The sequence below is a fragment of the Copadichromis virginalis genome, linkage group LG7 (genome assembly GCF_057382275.1).
Source record: "Copadichromis virginalis isolate Kocher_CV1m ecotype Utaka linkage group LG7, C_Virginalis_male_GT1.1, whole genome shotgun sequence".
NCBI classification, from domain to species: Eukaryota; Metazoa; Chordata; class Actinopteri; order Cichliformes; family Cichlidae; genus Copadichromis; species Copadichromis virginalis.
The window spans coordinates 58,413,227-58,434,057 of NC_140624.1; the positions used below are offsets into that span (position 1 = coordinate 58,413,227).

Below are 20,831 nucleotides of genomic sequence, written 5' to 3' on the forward strand. Positions count from 1 at the left end.
CAGAGGCAGAGCATCATTCAACCTGCCAGCTGCCTATCTTGGGAGCTTTTCAAGGATGACAGACTCCACTTTCTCTGCAGCAAGACAGCTCATAACTTTTTTACAGTGTCTCCCTGTCCTCATACTTCTATATATTCTTCTGTAATAGATAACTATACACTATCATTGCAATCTACACTACAGCTCAAAGGTTTGAAGTCAGTTTTCAGCTGGTTTATAACCATGTGATCTGTCCACACAGCAGTGATGGTTACTAAAAATGGGCCCATGTATAAGTGTGTAGACATTTCCTAATGCATCATGGGTGATTTAACATAAATGATTCATTTAACACACATCTGTGAAAACATTTCTGATCATTTTCATGTAATATTATGTTAAAAGTAAATGTAAATTATTAATTAAAAAGACGACAGTTTGAATCTGACCACAAACCTTTGAGCAGTAGTGTGTGTTGTATGCATGTGTCTGTCTGTAGCTGATCAGGATTTTGTCATCAGTGTCAACAAAACGCTCATTTTTTAGCTGTTTCTATCATCAAAATTGAGTTGGAGTGTTTTAACTCTGATGGCAATCTCTCCCTAACAAGTCCACTTTATTGCGTGCTCATTTTCTCCTATTAGTGGCTCATAGGAGTCTAACTAATGAACTGTATGCATGTTTCCTAATCTGTCACACTTATCAGTGGCTCATGGTTGCTTAAGGCCTATGTCTGTACTTGACCACAGAGGCAGAGCATCATTCAACCTGCCAGCTGCCTATCTTGGGAGCTTTTCAAGGATGACAGACTCCACTTTCTCTGCAGCAAGACAGCTCATAACTTTTTTACAGTGTCTCCCTGTCCTCAGACTTGTATATGTTCTTCTGTAATACATAACTATACACTATCATTGCAATCTACACTACAGCTCAAACGTTTGAAGTCAATTTTCACCTGGTTTATAACCATGTGATCTGTCCACACAGCAGTGATGGCTACTAAAAATGGGCCCATGTATAAGTGTGTAGACATTTCCTAATGCATCATGGGTGATTTAACATAAATGATTCATTAAACACACATCTGTGAAAACATTTCTGATAAACTTTGCCTAATTTTATGTTATAGCAAATATAATTTTAAAATTAAGACAAGAATGTTTGAATCTGACCACAAACTTTTAAGCAGTAGTGTGTGTTGTATGCATGTGTCTGTCTGTATCTGATCAGGATTTTGTCATCAGTGTCAACAAAACGCTCATTTTTTAGCTGTTTCTATCATCAAAAATTGAGTTGGAGTGTTTTAACACTGATGGCAATCTCTCCCTAACAAGTCCACTTTATTGCGTGCTCATTTTCTCCTATTAGTTGCTCATACGTATATAATTAGGAAACATGCATTAAGTCAGCGGTCCTCAACCTTTTTTGCGCCACGGACCGGTTTATGCCTGACAATATTTTCACGGACCGGCCTTTAAGGTGTCGCGGATAAATACAACAAAATAAAACTAGTACCGGTACCGGAAAAAAAGAAGATTTATTTATGACACACTTGAAAAGACCCAGGGACACCGAGTTAACGATAAAAATGATAACAAAATAACGCTGAAAACCGATAAAAACCCTGAAAACCATACATTTCACACCTGAGCCTCAACTCTCGCGGCCCGGTACCAAACGACTCACGGACCGGTACCGGTCCGAGGCCCGGGGGTTGGGGACCGCTGCATTAAGTGCACTAATTTCTCACACTTATCAGTGGCTCATGGTTGCTTAAGGCCTATGTCTGTACTTGACCACAGAGGCAGAGCATCATTCAACCTGCCAGCTGCCTATCTTGGGAGCTTTTCAAGGATGACAGACTCCACTTTCTCTGCAGCAAGACAGCTCATAACTTTTTTACAGTGTCTCCCTGTCCTCAGACTTGTATATGTTCTTCTGTAATACATAACTATACACTATCATTGCAATCTACACTACAGCTCAAAGGTTTGAAGTCAATTTTCACCTGGTTTATAACCATGTGATCTGTCCACACAGCAGTGATGGCTACTAAAAATGGGCCCATGTATAAGTGTTTAGACATTTCCTAATGCATCATGGGTGATTTAACATAAATGATTCATTAAACACACATCTGTGAAAACATTTCTGATAAACTTTGCCTAATTTTATGTTATAGCAAATATAATTTTAAAATTAAGACAAGAATGTTTGAATCTGACCACAAACTTTTGAGCAGTAGTGTGTGTTGTATGCATGTGTCTGTCTGTATCTGATCAGGATTTTGTCATCAGTTTCAACAAAACGCTCATTTTTTAGCTGTTTCTATCATCAAAATTGAGTTGGAGTGTTTTAACTCTGATGGCAATCTCTCCCTAACAAGTCCACTTTATTGCGTGCTCATTTTCTCCTATTAGTGGCTCATACGTATATAATTAGGAAACATGCATTAAGTCAGTAGTCCTCAACCTTTTTTGCGCCACGGACCGGTTTATGCCCGACAATATTTTCACGGACCGGCCTTTAAGGTGTCGCGGATAAATACAACAAAATAAAACTAGTACCGGTACCGAAAAAAAGAAGATTTATTTATGACACACTTGAAAAGACCCAGGGACACCGAGTTAACGATAAAAACGATAACAAAATAATGCTGAATACCGATAAAAACCCTGAAAACCATACATTTCACACCTGAGCCTCAACTCTCGCGGCCCGGCACCAAACGACTCACGGACCGGCACCGATCCGAGGCCCGGGGGTTGGGGACCGCTGCATTAAGTGCACTAATTTCTCACACTTATCAGTGGCTCATGGGTGCTTAAGGCCTATGTCTGTACTTGACCACAGAGGCAGAGCATCATTCAACCTGCCAGCTGCCTATCTTGGGAGCTTTTCAAGGATGACAGACTCCACTTTCTCTGCAGCAAGACAGCTCATAACTTTTTTACAGTGTCTCCATGTCCTCATACTTCTATATGTTCTTCTGTAATAGATAACTATACACTCTCATTGCAATCTACACTACAGCTCAAACGTTTGAAGTCAGTTTTCACCTGGTTTATAACCATGTGATCTGTCAACACAGGAGTGATTGTTTCTAAAATTTGGCGCACGTATAAGTGTGTTGACATTTCCTAATGCATCATGGGTGATTTAACATAAATGATTCATTTAACACACATCTGTGAAAACATTTCTGATCATTTTCATGTAATATTATGTTAAAAGTAAATGTAAATTATTAATTAAAAAGACGACAGTTTGAATCTGACCACAAACCTTTGAGCAGTAGTGTGTGTTGTATGCATGTGTCTGTCTGTATCTGATCAGGATTTTGTCATCAGTGTCAACAAAATGCTCATTTTTTAGCTGTTTCTGTCATCAAAATTGAGTTGGAGTGTTTTAACACTGATGGCAATCTCTCCCTAAAAAGTCCACTTTATTGCGTGCTCATTTTCTCCTATTAGTGGTTCATAGGAGTCTAACTAATGAACTGTATGCATGTTTCCTAATCTGTCACACTTATCAGTGGCTCATGGTTGCTTAAGGCCTATGTCTGTACTTGACCACAGAGGCAGAGCATCATTCAACCTGCCAGCTGCCTATCTTGGGAGCTTTTCAAGGATGACAGACTCCACTTTCTCTGCAGCAAGACAGCTCATAACTTTTTTACAGTGTCTCCCTGTCCTCAGACTTGTATATGTTCTTCTGTAATAGATAACTATACACTATCATTGCAATCTACACTACAGCTCAAACGTTTGAAGTCAATTTTCACCTGGTTTATAACCATGTGATCTGTCCACACAGCAGTGATGGCTACTAAAAATGGGCCCATGTATAAGTGTGTAGACATTTCCTAATGCATCATGGGTGATTTAACATAAATGATTCATTAAACACACATCTGTGAAAACATTTCTGATAAACTTTGCCTAATTTTATGTTATAGCAAATATAATTTTAAAATTAAGACAAGAATGTTTGAATCTGACCACAAACTTTTGAGCAGTAGTGTGTGTTGTATGCATGTGTCTGTCTGTATCTGATCAGGATTTTGTCATCAGTGTCAACAAAACGCTCATTTTTTAGCTGGTTCTATCATCAAAATTGAGTTGGAGTGTTTTAACTCTGGTGGCAATCTCTCCCTAACAAGTCCACTTTATTGCGTGCTCATTTTCTCCTATTAGTGGCTCATACGTATATAATTAGGAAACATGCATTAAGTCAGTGGTCCTCAACCTTTTTTGCGCCACGGACCGGTTTATGCCCGACAATATTTTCATGGACCGGCCTTTAAGGTGTCGCGGATAAATACAACAAAATAAAACTAGTACCGGTACCGGAAAAAAAGAAGATTTATTTATGACACACTTGAAAAGACCCAGGGACACCGAGTTAACGATAAAAACGATAACAAAATAACGCTGAAAACCGATAAAAACCCTGAAAACCATACATTTCACAACTGAGCCTCAACTCTCGCGGACCGGCACCTTTCCGAGGCCCGGGGGTTGGGGACCGCTGCATTAAGTGCACTAATTTCTCACACTTATCAGTGGCTCATGGTTGCTTAAGGCCTATGTCTGTACTTGACCACAGAGGCAGAGCATCATTCAACCTGCCAGCTGCCTATCTTGGGAGCTTTTCAAGGATGACAGACTCCACTTTCTCTGCAGCAAGACAGCTCATAACTTTTTTACAGTGTCTCCATGTCCTCAGACTTCTATATATTCTTCTGTAATAGATAACTATACACTATCATTGCAATCTACACTACAGATCAAAGGTTTGAAGTCAGTTTTCACCTGGTTTATAACCATGTGATCTGTCCACACAGGAGTGATGGTTACTAAAAATGGGCCCATGTATAAGTGTGTAGACATTTCCTAATGCATCATGGGTGATTTAACATAAATGATTCATTAAACACACATCTGTGAAAACATTTCTGATCATTTTCATGTAATATTATGTTAAAAGTAAATGTAAATTATTAATTAAAAAGACGACAGTTTGAATCTGACCACAAACCTTTGAGCAGTAGTGTGTGCTGTATGCATGTGTCTGTCTGTATCTGATCAGGATTTTGTCATCAGTGTCAACAAAACGCTCATTTTTTAGCTGTTTCTGTCATCAAAATTGAGTTGGAGTGTTTTAACACTGATGGCAATCTCTCCCTAACAAGTCCACTTTATTGCGTGCTCATTTTCTCCTATTAGTGGTTCATAGGAGTCTAACTAATGAACTGTATGCATGTTTCCTAATCTGTCACACTTATCAGTGGCTCATGGTTGCTTAAGGCCTATGTCTGTACTTGACCACAGAGGCAGAGCATCATTCAACCTGCCAGCTGCCTATCTTGGGAGCTTTTCAAGGATGACAGACTCCACTTTCTCTGCAGCAAGACAGCTCATAACTTTTTTACAGTGTCTCCCTGTCCTCATACTTCTATATATTCTTCTGTAATAGATAACTATACACTATCATTGCAATCTACACTACAGCTCAAAGGTTTGAAGTCAATTTTCAGCTGGTTTATAACCATGTGATCTGTCCACACAGCAGTGATGGCTACTAAAAATGGGCCCATGTATAAGTGTGTAGACATTTCCTAATGCATCATGGGTGATTTAACATAAATGATTCATTAAACACACATCTGTGAAAACATTTCTGATAAACTTTGCCTAATTTTATGTTATAGCAAATATAATTTTAAAATTAAGACAAGAATGTTTGAATCTGACCACAAACTTTTGAGCAGTAGTGTGTGTTGTATGCATGTGTCTGTCTGTATCTGATCAGGATTTTGTCATCAGTGTCAACAAAACGCTCATTTTTTAGCTGTTTCTGTCATCAAAATTGAGTTGGAGTGTTTTAACTCTGGTGGCAATCTCTCCCTAACAAGTCCACTTTATTGCGTGCTCATTTTCTCCTATTAGTGGCTCATACGTATATAATTAGGAAACATGCATTAAGTCAGTAGTCCTCAACCTTTTTTGCGCCACGGACCGGTTTATGCCAAAAAATATTTTCACGGACCGGCCTTTAAGGTGTCGCGGATAAATACAACAAAATAAAACTAGTACCGGTACCGGAAAAAAAGAAGATTTATTTATGACACACTTGAAAAGACCCAGGGACACCGAGTTAACGATAAAAACAATAACAAAATAACTCTGAATACCGATAAAAACCCTGAAAACCATACATTTCACACCTGAGCCTCAACTCTCGCGGCCCGGCACCAAACGACTCACGGACCGGCACCGATCCGAGGCCCGGGGGTTGGGGACCGCTGCATTAAGTGCACTAATTTCTCACACTTATCAGTGGCTCATGGTTGCTTAAGGCCTATGTCTGTACTTGACCACAGAGGCAGAGCATCATTCAACCTGCCAGCTGCCTATCTTGGGAGCTTTTCAAGGATGACAGACTCCACTTTCTCTGCAGCAAGACAGCTCATAACTTTTTTACAGTGTCTCCCTGTCCTCAGACTTCTATATATTCTTCTGTAATAGATAACTATACACTATCATTGCAATCTACACTACAGCTCAAAAGTTTGAAGTCAATTTTCACCTGTTTATAACCATGTGATCTGTCCACACAGCAGTGATGGCTACTAAAAATGGGCCCATGTATAAGTGTGTAGACATTTCCTAATGCATCATGGGTGATTTAACATAAATGATTCATAAAACACACATCTGTGAAAACATTTCTGATCATTTTCATGTAATATTATGTTAAAAGTAAATGTAAATTATTAATTAAAAAGACGACAGTTTGAATCTGACCACAAACCTTTTAGCAGTAGTGTGTGTTGTATGCATGTGTCTGTCTGTATCTGATCAGGATTTTGTCATCAGTGTCAACAAAACGCTCATTTTTTAGCTGTTTCTGTCATCAAAATTGAGTTGGAGTGTTTTAACACTGATGGCAATCTCTCCCTAACAAGTCCACTTTATTGCGTGCTCATTTTCTCCTATTAGTGGTTCATAGGAGTCTAACTAATGAACTGTATGCATGTTTCCTAATCTGTCACACTTATCAGTGGCTCATGGTTGCTTAAGGCCTATGTCTGTACTTGACCACAGAGGCAGAGCATCATTCAACCTGCCAGCTGCCTATCTTGGGAGCTTTTCAAGGATGACAGACTCCACTTTCTCTGCAGCAAGACAGCTCATAACTTTTTTACAGTGTCTCCCTGTCCTCAGACTTCTATATATTCTTCTGTAATAGATAACTATACACTATCATTGCAATCAAGCTATACTACAGCTCAAACGTTTGAAGTCAATTTTCACCTGGTTTATAACCATGTGATCTGTCCACACAGGAGTGATGGTTACTAAAAATGGGCCCATGTATAAGTGTGTAGACATTTCCTAATGCATCATGGGTGATTTAACATAAATGATTCATTAAACACACATCTGTGAAAACATTTCTGATAAACTTTGCCCAATTTTATGTTATAGCAAATATAATTTTAAAATTAAGACAAGAATGTTTGAATCTGACCACAAACTTTTGAGCAGTAGTGTGTGTTGTATGCATGTGTCTGTCTGTATCTGATCAGGATTTTGTCATCAGTGTCAACAAAACGCTCATTTTTTAGCTGGTTCTATCATCAAAATTGAGTTGGAGTGTGGTGGCAATCTCTCCCTAACAAGTCCACTTTATTGCGTGCTCATTTTCTCCTATTAGTGGCTCATAGGAGTCTAACTAATGAACTGTATGCATGTTTCCTAATCTGCCACACTTATCAGTGGCTCATGGTTGCTTAAGGCCTATGTCTGTACTTGACCACAGAGGCAGAGCGTCATTCAACCTCAATTCAAATATTATTCCTTAAAACTTGCATAGATCACCAATTATGAATGACGATTGATTAAATATTAACTGGTGTATGGATTGCAACAATAACAGCGAGTGTGTAGATTATATTACCTTTCCTCAGTTTATCACATTAAATCTCAGCTTACTAGTGACCCAGCATTTTTCTAAGTACAGAAGCGCTAAACAACATCATTTTTTCAAGTAATATAAAAATCATCTTTATATATTACCTTTTTAAACATCCCATTTTTCTTTCTAATGTCATTAAAACAATTTTGCACATTTGAATAACAGTAGTCAGACCTCCAGATCTTTTAAGCTTTCAGTTTTTTTCTCAGTGTCACACATGGATTAGTTTTCGTCTCTTTCAATAAGAAAGTCAAATCTTCAAACCCTAAAGCAATCTTTGTTTCTTTCAATCATTCCAATATTTTTCATCTTCTGTTATATAATTGCAGTTAACCAGGGCTTAGCTACTCTGATCTACAGGAATTTTGGGGGTGTGGATACCCATTTTCTGTTTTTTCATAGGTGCGGAGCCTTTTTCTACAAAATTACGAATAAACTGCATTTTTTAAAATTACCTTTAACATAAATGTAGACTGACAAGTAACTCAACCGATCACACAGTGATCAGTAGAGAAGAAAGAAAATAACCCATTTCAAAATTTCTAGTTCAGATCAAACTTATTGTTCTGATTAAGGAAACAGTAAATCTGGCCACATTATTGTCCCGATCCTCCAATTTTCCCTTTCCAATGTGACTAAATAAAATTAATTTTTTTTTTAAATAAAAGCAGTTGCACACCCAGATATTTCTTACAGTAAAAATCCTCCAACAACCTTTCAAAAGAAATTTTTTTGTCTTTCCTCAATTTTGAGACCAACTGAACCCACAAACCTGAAGCTGCAGACCCCAAACTAACCAAATTTAATGTTTCCTTAATCAGCACAGTAATTTTTAAGTCTTTATGTGTTATGTTTACTCACAGTTTTGATGCTTGCTTCTTCGACTTGATCCACGATTAGCTCTGCACCATCGCTCTGCTGTTTCCTCTCTCCTCATGCTTCTCCTTCGTGCGTCCTGTCCTCAAATATAATCCAACCTGCCTCCTTGTTTCCTCCTTGACTTGTATTCGCAAAATTTCCAGTTAAATTAAGAGTAATCCAGAAAAGTTTTCCTGCTTCAAAAGCTCTTCCAGTTGCCTGTCTTCTTGTCCTCCTTCAAATGTGCAGTTTATATATTTGTATTTATTTGACTTCATATTGCCATGACAACATAACACAGAGCATCATGGTAGATTAAAGCAGGTGGTTCTGTCCGCTATAGAAATGCTGATAAACTCAATTTATTTGAGTTGTCTTAACTTAGAAAAACTAAGTAAGATGGAAGTTTTTCTTCTCAGTGTGGAAGGATGAAAGATGTGTTTTGAAAATGCCACGTCACTACCGTCCTCCTCCCTAGCACGGATCAGTCCGCATGTTCATGGTGCCAGCATTTTTTATGGAATATGTTGAGCAAACCTAGAAAAGCGTCAGCTCAAGGGATTATTGTTGTCATTGCTGTGGATCTTTACCTGATACACTGACTTGGTGAGTAAATGTTTACTCTTATTCAAACTGATTTTGTGGCTTCTCTTAGTTTAGCACCAGGTTTATAATCGTGCTAGCTAGTTAGTGTTAGCCTAGCGTTGCTGCTGCGGCTGGGCTCATGTTACTTAAAAATTAACACCACAGCCTTAAAAACCTTATATAAAAATATGTCTGTGAAATTTTCTGTTGATTGTTTGAAATAAAAAAGTGAGATAAGAGCCCAGACAAAATTCTTCGGGGGGGTGAAAACAATAAGCCAAGAGTTAGCTGTGCTTGCGGACTCTTATCAAGCCTTGACCTCCCGGTCAGCTATCGCGCTGGTGGGTAACAGAGCTCTCCGAAAACGTGGAAGCACTTTTGCAAATATGTGATATTTTGATAAATTAAGTAGATATTTGAGCATTACACAGCTACATTCTCCACTGAAAATATCTTAAAAGGTTATTTTGTGACCCAGAAAGGGTAATCTAGGGGAAAGGAGGATCGCATATGTCGGCCATGGTTGTCGGAGCCTGTGCGTACTTGTAAGCTCGCCAATGGCGGAGGAGCGCGGCTTATTGCTTTTTCTGGGTCACAAAATCAACTTTTAAGATATTTTCAGGCGAGAATGTAGCTGTCGAAAGTTCAAATATCTGCTCGATTTATCAAGACATCACATATTTGCAAAAATGCCCCGACGTTTTCTGAGATGTCTATTTTTTTCATGCTTTGTGGCACCTTGAACATCTGTGGCATCTATTAATGTCAAATCTAGCCTTTATTTAACAACATAAGCAAACTCTATGTTACAATGATTGCACAGCCATTAAGGATCAAATCGGTTTCTGAAAAATGTTCTGTTTTTTCTCCCTCTGCTTGCTTCATACTGTCTTTGAGGCTCGGGACCAGCACTCCTGCTGTTGGACAGAAAGACATCAACTCAGTGGTAAGTATTTTGGTTTTCCAATATATTAGCAACTGTCAGTGACATTTATATTATTCAGGCTGAACTTTAAGCATACTTTAGATCAGCCTGTTTTACTTATTGTTTTACTTCTTTTTTGGTTTGGGGAAGTTGTTTCTTTACTGATCTTTTCCTGTCTTCTGTTATTAGACTTGAGATATGACTGCACTAGGCTGTTGCTGGTGACTCCAGTTAATTCTACAAGACATGCTGTGTAAGTAAACAAACAACAACAGTTTGGTCTGCATTTCTTGAAAGATCACATCCCCCAAACTTAGTTTAGAGGGTCTACACTGAATATAGTGAAGTCTGCAAGTTTTCTAACAGCAAAATTTGTTTTGTGCCCAAATCATTTTGCACATCATTAGAATGAAAGTTATTGGCCATGTTTGCATAGCCCTTTTTAAAATGATACTTTCATGACATTATTGTGTGTCGGGTGGGGGTCAGGGCTATCCAGACTGACAATTGGGACATTGAATGTCACCTCTCCAGTGGGGAGGGAGCCTGAGATTGTCCAAATTGGAGTCTGTTTTATACCAAATGCAGAAAAAAATGTTTTAAGAAAGCAATTAAGTTCATGTTCCAAAAAATATGATTGTTTGCTTGCAGGACACCAGGAGAGATGAGTCCTCCGTCACAGATGGTGTGGTCAGTGAAGATGGTCGCCTGCAGGTTCAAGCTCATTGCATCTCCAACCCACATCCACTGCCACTGTACTTAAGGGAAGTTAAAGACTTTCTTCTGCACCTACATTTGGATCACCTCGATCCATGATAGTCATTCAGGCAGTAATGCCTGGACTGGAAACAAGCCATCCTTAAAACATTACAACATTCCAGCTCATGTGTTGGAATGCAAAACAAATGTGTTGTTTAAATTAGAGACTGCACTTGTGACAGAACAACACATATTTTTATTTTGATTATATAAGTAATGTAAGTACAAAACAAACTTGTGGTAGGCCTAAACTTATTTTCAGAATAACTACATCTGCGACCTTGTTTCATTGTAAGATTATAACAGTGATGGCAATATAATTGTTTGTTGTTCAGCAGAACAGTGTCCAGTATGTTGGCTGTTATACTTTGTTGTGTTTGAAAATAAAAGTTGGTCTGATTTTAACATCAAGACAAAAAGTGTTGTTAATTATTTTTAATCATATCGTTAGCTTCATAGCATAATTGCCTAAGTCATTTGACTAAGTCAATGACTTAGGCACTTATGCTATGAAGCTAACGATATTCAGGTTACCACAAATTGTTTTTTCATTTAGTTGAACTTGAAATGTTTGTCAGTAAGTAAACAATTAGCACTGTACAGTCAGAAATATCAAGTTATTCTTAATACTGCAGACTTGCACTGTATAAGTTGTCCTAACAGTCATCTTAAGTAAGCTTTACTTAGTTTTTTTGAGGCAATGAGTTTCCTTAATTTTTTTGAGTTCTGGGAACTAACAAGGCTTTACAGTGTACTCAAAATGAGTAAGTTGCCCTAACTTGGTCAACTTACGTAAACTTGATCCAATTTTCTTGAGTTCTGGGAACAAATGAGCTTGTACAGAGTACTCAAAATAAATAAGTTGTCCTAATTTAGTCATTTTTAGCTAAGCTTTACTCAATTTTTTTGAGGCAACGAGTTTCCTCAATTATTTTGAGTTCTAACTAATTCGATTTTACAGTGTGTAAGAGCAGGAATTTAACTACAAACCCTCATAGTTCCCGTCAGTATCATTCATTCTGCTCTGCCTCAATGGTCACAGTGGCTAGTTTAAGTACGTTTGCCCCATAGAAATCCACTGATGTTCAGTGAGTCCCTTTGATACATGTTTAGACCTTCATAATTTTCAGGGTGCATGAGTGTTATATCTCCATCTCATCCTAAACATTTTACCAACATGTAAAAGGCATACGTCCACAAGATTTTGATTTTTTTAATTGAAACTTGTTTTATTCTGAATAAACGTGTGAGATGGCCCTCGGGCCTCTAAATCCACGTCCAGGTTTGGGTGACTACTTGGATTAGGGGAGTATTATTTAGAGCAATGTTTGTCACTTTGGTTAATTGCTAAACTCAGGCCGTTTTTGTTCAGTCTTTTTCTAACTGAGCTTTCACATTTAACATGCTAACTGAAGCCTGTAGAGTCTGAGCTGTAGCTCTTTTATTTTCTGTATTGTACAGTCTGACTTAGGGGTGGATTTGCTGGGATTGGTGACTGTGTTGCATGTTTTGAATAATCTTCTTCAGAGTAGACTTTTGGTGTAAGCTGATAGTGAATGAAGAAAACTATAAAAAGCTGCTGTGGTTTTAATTTTCCAAGAGAGGTAATGCACATAATACAGAGACGAGCGCACGGGGGATATCCAAATTCTAGGAAGGCAGCCTGCTGCTGTACACGGGCGGATTCTTCTCAGTCAGAGTTCTTAACAACTTGACTGTTTTCTCCAACCTCACAAAGAGTGCTGTTTCCATTCTGGGAAGTCTACTCATTGGTGTAGGCAGCTCTTCAAATTATAAGTAGCTATATATGAGCAGCTATATTAGCTTTGACTTATGTGTTAAATATTATACTTTCCTGGTTTAAAATTTATGATGGCTCAAAATTCAAACCTTACAAATTAAAACCCTGAATCATCACCACCTGTGTGAACTACAAGGGTGCCATCCTTTTTCTTTTCAATCCATTAAGTACCACATTTTACACACTGAGCAAGAAAGGAAGTGAGCTCTTCATGGTGACCCCAGAAATGTTAATGTATCACTTTCTAGCATACTACTGACACTGCTCGACATCTTCTTTTCTTTTTTTTGCGTGTCCCGTTTGGTTCTTTTGCCATCAGAATTATTGTGTAAAGACAAAGAAAGATGCCCAACAGATTTACTTTACCAAATGGACCATCCCAGCCTTGCCTTAATGATCTATTTGATTCACCTTTGCTTTTGTTGTTTATTTTGTTTTATTTTCACTTGCTAAACATGGGACAGATTTGACTGCGGGAAAGAAAATGGAGAAAGAAAGAGGGAAAGAAAAACAGCGGGGAAGAGGAACGTGATAAAGGACAAAAAAGAAAAACAAACAGACAAAAAAATACATATATCAATCACCTGGATCACCTGTCAGGAAAGAAAAAAGAGAAAACGAGCAAAAAAAAAGAGAGCAATATAATAAATAACATCATCGCGATGATCTATGTGAATATAACAGTAAATACTAAATATTGAATATTATTGTGCAGCACGTAAGATCGACAGCGCACAGTGTGCTTTGAGGTAGGAGCCAGAGTGACGGGGGGGTGTCACTGCTCGACATCTCACAGTACAGTATAAGAGTCCCGCCACAAGGAGACACTAAAGGCTTTCAAACCAACAGTTTCTGCTTCCAAAGTGGCGCCAGCCGTCACCACTGATCATCGTACTTATGTAACATAGACTGTGGATGCATGTTTAAGTTGATACATCACTTAAAGCCACCACTGTTCAGGCATCACATCTGTCCATTAGGTTTCCCTTTCATACTCAACATTTTTATCCCTGGGTACTAACTTTTTTGTTTTTGCTGACTGTTTATTTATTTGTTTGTTTGTCTAATGCTCTTGTTGCACTGCTAAATAGGCAGTAGCCAACATGATTTATAAAGGGATTATAAAATCTAAGAAAATTACTGCATTATTTCACCTACTCTTATTAAACTCACTTTCCTAAAAACTGATTGCAGCTTCTACTTTGTTTAGTCAATGTTATGTCTCTAAATTATTTCATATCATTCATGGGAGATATGCTTGATAAATGATAAGTTAACAAGTCACTGCTACCAGCCTAATCAATTCATTGGGGCGACCTGCGTGTTGTGTTGCATTGTCTGATTTGGTCATAGTGTGTAAACACCTCTAGAGGCCACTGTTGTATAGCTGCTGCAAACTGAACGTGCCCGTACCAGAGGTTATACTTAAAATGGCAGCTGCCAGGAAGTCTCTTTGGAAATTTGTGTTCACCCTTTATGAAATAGATATGTTGTATTACAAGGTATTAATGCACCCTTGCATTGGTAAAATAAATTCTACTAGAATAGCTGATACTCCCTTACAGAAGATTTATTTTGACCTTTCTAAAGCCTTCTTTAAAAATTAGAAAATAAAATGAAAACAGGCATATGAAAAAAAGCCTACTAGAAATACTTCTCTGCATTACATCCTAACACTTGGCTAAATCCTAATATGTAATTCTGGTTTAATAGTTTATTTCACTAAATGTGATTATGCACTGAAAAAGAACATGTTGGGTTTACTTAATTCAATAGTGGACACTGGTTGCACACAGATGTTTTGCTTTGGCAGGAGCTTAAACAACTGAGGTGAAGTTATTCATATTCAATAAACCTGTGCAATTTGTGTTGATAAAATATGATTGAAACAAAATATCCAATTTGAGCTCCTGGATATTTTAATTCTTCACAAATTTCACACTTTATTCCAACACTATTCAGTGACTTTTACCCAAATACTATTTGGTCACTGAAGTACTATGTTATCTTCAAATGACATGTTGGTATTATATTCTAAATACACAATTTTCCAGTGAAGGCCTTACAACAGATTGTATTGTTCTCTTCCAAGATGGTTGCCAGCATCCACCTTTCAAAACAAAAACAGTAATTTCACTATAGTGACAGTAGGTGAATCAGCGGTCTGAAACACACGGCCCGGGGCCGACTTGCGTGAGGCCCACATCACCCCTACTTGCCACCCGTACTGTTGACGTGAGGAAATATTGTGCATTTTGGTCCTTGAAGTTAGTTTTTGTTACGGGGGATTTTGTTGTTGAGTGCAATGTGAAAATAACTTCTATAAAAAGCAAAAAATGATTTAATATGAAGGCAATATGAGCAGAGAGTAAAACCATGTTGAGGGATTGGCTGTGTTAGTTCAGTGAGAGTTATTTGTAAAGAAAACAATTTTCACTAGTAGACATAAATGTACACTTATGTCTGCATTTTTATTTTGTTAAATAAAACAAAAATTATAGCAAAGTGCTGCCACATGTCTGAGTGCCAATTCTTTTTTTATTCAATGAAAGGTTTTAGTTAATTAAGATTGAGGAAAAAGAATTTGCATTCACATTTGCAGTTTTGCCTTGTTATACAATATTTGAAAATTAAAACAAAACACTACATTTTCTGAAATATTAGTGAGTTTTTTCTTGTTTAAAGACAAACATTTTTATACTACTTGAACACTAAAGTGACCCTCCAATGTGATGACAGTGCCAGCAGTGGCCCACAGCTCATTTAATGCTTTCTCCTAATTGGCTCATAATGGTCTCTCATATGTATGAACTATGTAGGCTATCTCTATTTTAAAATAATGGGTGGGCAATGAGAGCATCTCCTCGATGTGTACAACAGGACAACAGGGAATACAGAGAACTGACTGAGGACTTTGTCAACTGGTGCCAGCAGAACCACTTCCAGATCAACACTCCGAAAACCAAGGAGCAGGTAGTGGACTCCACCTACACCAGTGAACATCCAGAGAATGGGCATTAAGATAGCTGACTCATATAAGTGATCTGATTAATAAACGGATCTGGAGTAACAACAGAGTGTACATCTACACAAAAGGATAAAGACGGTTGTATTTGCAACAGAGAAGTCTTTTGGAAGGGAGCAGGGAGAGCTCCTGAAGACCTCAGACGCTGTGGTGGTATTGTCCATGTTTTATGGTGTGGTCTGCTGGGGATAGGAAGAAACTGAACAGGTTCATCAAGAAAACTAGCTCTGTTCTGGGATGTCCTCTTGACCCAGTGGAGGTAGTTATCCCTGTCAGATAACAGCTCCCACCCCATACAGGTCACCCTTCAGTGACAGGCCGTGTTCCAAGTGGACATTTTGGAGGCCTTTCCCTCCAGCTGCTGTCAGACTGTACACTGCACAACAGCAATGAATGTACACCACATATTCACACACTGGGGTCTTTGCATATATCAGTGTGCAATACCTGTTAATACCTATTAACACCCAACCACTGCACTATGAAATGACCACGCCAAGCAAACAAACAATGTTTGGGTGCTGCAGATGGAAACGGACCATAGCTTCATGGTGAAATTCCTCACAAAGAGCAGAATCTACCTTGTCCTTTAAAGTTTTTATGGCCACCACTTGGGTCTGCTCACCAGGTACTGTGCCATATAGGTGGCCCTTGTACACCTTGCCAAACCGGTCCTCACCGAGCCCCTCCATAAATCGCACTGCTGACATGTTAATCTCACGCAGCTTCGCCTGCAGCCATGAAACAATAAATACATGTCACCAAAGACTCTGGCCACCAGAATTCAACAATACTTAAACAAATGTATGTAAATCACATTTACTGTGACCATATTTAATGTTACCTTGTTATTATTATTGCTACCTGTTGTTTTTGATGATTCAGGGGCGACAGCTCCGTGTCCTGGGAGGGTGAGCTGCTGAGCTGGGAACGAGGTGGTGTGTCATTTGAAGCCTTATGTTTATTGCGACACAAGCAAACCAGAAAGAAGAGGCAAGCGATAACCAATGGGATGGCAACTGCAGGTATTAAAATAAACAGGATCTCCTTCCTGGGGTTTTCTTGTGTTTCATTCTTCTTCTAATAGTAATCTGTATTATTACATCATATATAAGTATATGTATGTATGTAGATATATATAGATAGATGGCTATGGATATAGATAAATAGACTTACATATATAAGTACTTATCTATTTCTTAGTCTATATTTCTTCTATTTTTGCATAGCATTATTGCTGTTAGGTATGCTGTGTGTGTTCATTTGTTCCTGCCTTGTGTACTCTGCTGCAGTAACAATTTGAATTTCCCAACTCTGGGACTAACAAAGGTTTTCTTATCTGAAATGTATCTAAACCCAGCTGATATCTGGCTACATTTTCTGCTGAGCATCCAAATCACACTGAAGTTTACACACTGTATAATGCCTGATTTCTTGTAAATATTTAGCGATGGCCTTATGAAATATATTTTGATAAAATGTTTATCAGGCCACAGTGAACAATGGAAAATAAACAAAATTAAAACAAATAATTAAAAACACTGAAAAACACTCAAAAATATATTTTTTTAGAGATGTCTTAACCTGGTTATGCTGTACCATCCAGACGTGTATGTGCGCCGGACCCGCGTGATTTGAGACTTCCTGCCATCTTTAGCAGGTAATAAACTCCCGCCAAAGCAAAAAGTTGCTCTGAGTGAATTCAGTCGTTGTTAATGAGTAAATTTTTAGTGTTTTTATTTGGATTGTTTTCTGGTTGTTTGTTGCACACGGACATGTTCACAGACGTGTTTTCGTGAGCAACACTGTTCATACTCCGAGACCGTAGCGGGAAACTGTTGGTTGCCTAGCAGCAGTTAACGAAAAGACCGGAAGTGACTGTGCTTCAACTAGAAAACTTTTGCGTTTATCCTCTTTTTCCCGAGTATCAGACAAACTCGTTTAGCAGCGTGCTTTACCTTTGAGTTAGCTGAACTTCTGGTGGTTTGTTGGTGGATTTAAGGAGGTTAAATGGATGAAAAAAAGTTATCTTTCAGCTAGCTCTTGTTGCGCAGATACAGCAATGCATGATGGGAAATTCTCCCGGTATTTGTAAAGCTAAATAACCTTATGGGGCTCTGTTGGAAACTGCTTCATGTGTATATATAAATAGTGTGTAGTCCCAGCTTCCTACAGGCTGTGTTTGTGTTGATTTTGAGATTGTGAGCACCGTGAGTGTGCAGGGTTTGTGTGTGAAAGACTGCCCCATATGTGAGCTAAAGAATTCATACTTACCTGGTAGGAGAGATACCATGATCACGAAGATGGTTCTCTCAGGCCGAGGCTCAGCCATTGCACTCTGGCTTTGCTGACAGCCTGCGAATTCCCCAAATGTGGGGATCTCGACTACATAATTTCTGGTAGTGGGGACTGCGTTCGCGCTCTCCCCTCATCATATGTTGAAAGAAAAATGAGTGGGAATGTTTGCGCTTATTTTCAATGACGACGTCATGCAATCTTCTGGCTTCCTAACTACAGTTTTATCAGTGAGGCCAGGGTAAGCAGGAGAGGAGGAGGGGATGCTGTCTTATTTAAAAAAGTCTGTGCAGCATTTGGGAGGCCTGTAAACATTAACAAACACAACTTTGGATGGGGCCTTCAGCTGTAAAGCCACATATTCAAAAGACTGAAAACTTCCAGGAGACAGCTGCTTACATTGAAATGATTCATTAATGACCTCAGTGAACTGCTGTCTGTGATCTGTGTTGATTTCGACTGTGTAATTATTGTTGGGGATTTTAACATCCATGTGGACAACCCTCAGGACAAAGGGACTAAAGACCTGAGTAACACTCTGGGCAACTTTGGGCTGACTCAGCATGTAACAGAGGCCACACATAATAGAGGACACACTCTTGACCTACTGATCTCCAAGCCTGAGCATTTCAAACATTGCTGTGTCTGATGTGGGCTTATCTGATCATTACTGTGTTTTCTTTGAAAGTAAAATCTCAGCCCACACAAATATATCAACAGCAGTGATCACAAAACGGTGTATAACTGAAGACAGTAGTGAGATCTTTAACCAGGTCTTCCCATTAACACCTGACCTGTCCAAAGGTTCAGTCAATGAGCTCGTCAATAGCTTTAAGGCAAAACTGTTAAATGTAATGGATACTATTGCCCCCATTAAGGTGAAGGTTATCTCTGGAAGGAAAAAGTCTCCATGGAGAAACTCCACACTAGTGAAAAATGAAAAAAGAGAGTGTAGGAAAGCTGAGCGCAGATGGAGAAAAACAAACCTCCAGGTTCACTATGACATCTATAAAGAGAAACTTCACAATTATAATTTACAACTGAGGAGTGCAAGAAGGTCCTACTTCTCTGACATCATCACTAAAAACAGCCATAATGCTCGGGTCTTATTTTCTACAGTTGACAGGCTAACAAACCCTCCTGTGCCAGTGGCAGCTGAACTTCATTCAACCATGGCCTGCAATGACTTTGCCAAATTCTTCACAGACAAAATCCAAAAGATTAGACAAGCAGTTGGTACATCAACAGCAGATCCAGGATATGTACTGTGTCCACTGAAAAACTGTTTAAACACCATCAAAGAGTTTCACCCGATTAACAGCAAAGACCTGGAGGACATCTTAGGTCAACTGAACTCCTCCTCTTGCTGTTTAGATGTCCTGCCAACAAGTTTTTTCAAAAAGGTCTCAAAGACTTTAGAGTCAGACCTGTTACAGATCGTCGACTTTTCCTTAATGTCAGGTGTGTTTCCAGAACCACTAAAAACTGCTGTAATCAAACCTATACTGAAAAAGGACAATCTTGACAAGACACAAATGAACAACTACAGGCCGATCTCAAATCTCCCGTTTTTAAGTAAGATCATTGAAAAAGCAGTTTCTCAACTTACATTAACTACTGATCTTATCTATTTCTGATTTTATCTGTTTTGATTTTATATACTGTTTTGTTTGTTTGTTAATTAGTTAAGCTTAAATTTCAAAACTTACATTAACTACTGATTTTATCTACTGTTCTGATTTTATCTGTTTTGATTTTACATACTGCTTTGTTTGTTTGTTTGTTTGTTAAGTGGGTTAGAGCTCTGGGTAGCTCCCCAGCTGGGTCTAGACTGGGTCTAGAGAGTATTTTAAATTCAGGGAATTTAAAATAGAAAGTAGCTCGTCCACAGAAGGACTGGTAGCTCCCCTTACGATAAGGGTTCAGATCGCACGAACAGGTGTGAAATGTGTGTGTTTAGTTAGTTTGTTTGTTTGCTTGTTTTAATCAATTTTAAATCATACTTTTTATTTGTTTTTGTTTCTAATGTCTCTGTAAAGCACTTTGAATCACCTTGTTGTTGAATTGTGCTATACAAATAAATTTGCCTTGCCTTGCCTTTGTTCAAAATCACTACCCTTTCAGCTTGTTCGTGGCCACCAACAGATTAGGTCTGTTATTTTCATGTTTATTTTGCCATTTTATCTGCATAAAGCTTTTAAGTAACTTCAGTTCTTTTCATAAATATAAAATAATTATTACTTTTTACATTTTTAACCCTTTAAACACCAGTTTGTTTGTCCACTGCGACTAGCTGGAAGACAACCTCAAATCTTGCAATTTTATATAATTGAGTTGCTACTGAAATTTCTTGTATTATTAATAGTAGAGTATGGGTCATGTAATTGATTCACATCAACATTGATTATAATGCATTGTTATTTTTGTGCAGAGAGAGCAAAAACATGAAAACTCCCTCTCAGCTTGTTCGTGGCCAAAAATGGCCACCCCTTGTTTACAACTACAAAATGCTATAAAATTCATATATATTAAGAAAAATTTCCACTTTTTTTTACTTGATTTTTTAGATTAGCATCAGTGCTGTTCATGAAAATCAAAATTTCATTCAAATTCAGAATTCT

The 20,831-nt window shown here is 38.2% G+C and overlaps 2 long non-coding RNA genes and 1 other non-coding gene across 3 annotated transcripts; 2 read left to right on the top strand and 1 right to left on the bottom strand.

The window, feature by feature from the left end:
- The first annotated feature begins 9,169 nt into the window (after positions 1-9,169).
- Positions 9,170-11,495, top strand: LOC146706317 (uncharacterized). Its single transcript, XR_014921748.1, has 3 exons — positions 9,170-10,351; positions 10,520-10,583; positions 10,982-11,495. It is a non-coding gene; the product is annotated as an uncharacterized LOC146706317 (long non-coding RNA).
- A 3,915-nt stretch (positions 11,496-15,410) lies between these two features.
- On the bottom strand, positions 15,411-18,073 carry LOC146706318 (uncharacterized). The gene is made up of 2 exons (XR_014921749.1): positions 16,780-18,073; positions 15,411-16,646 (listed from the first exon to the last, which is right to left on the bottom strand). It is a non-coding gene; the product is annotated as an uncharacterized LOC146706318 (long non-coding RNA).
- A 108-nt stretch (positions 18,074-18,181) lies between these two features.
- LOC146706319 (U1 spliceosomal RNA) lies at positions 18,182-18,345 on the top strand. The gene has a single exon (XR_014921787.1). It is a non-coding gene; the product is annotated as a U1 spliceosomal RNA (small nuclear RNA).
- The last annotated feature ends 2,486 nt before the right edge of the window (positions 18,346-20,831 follow it).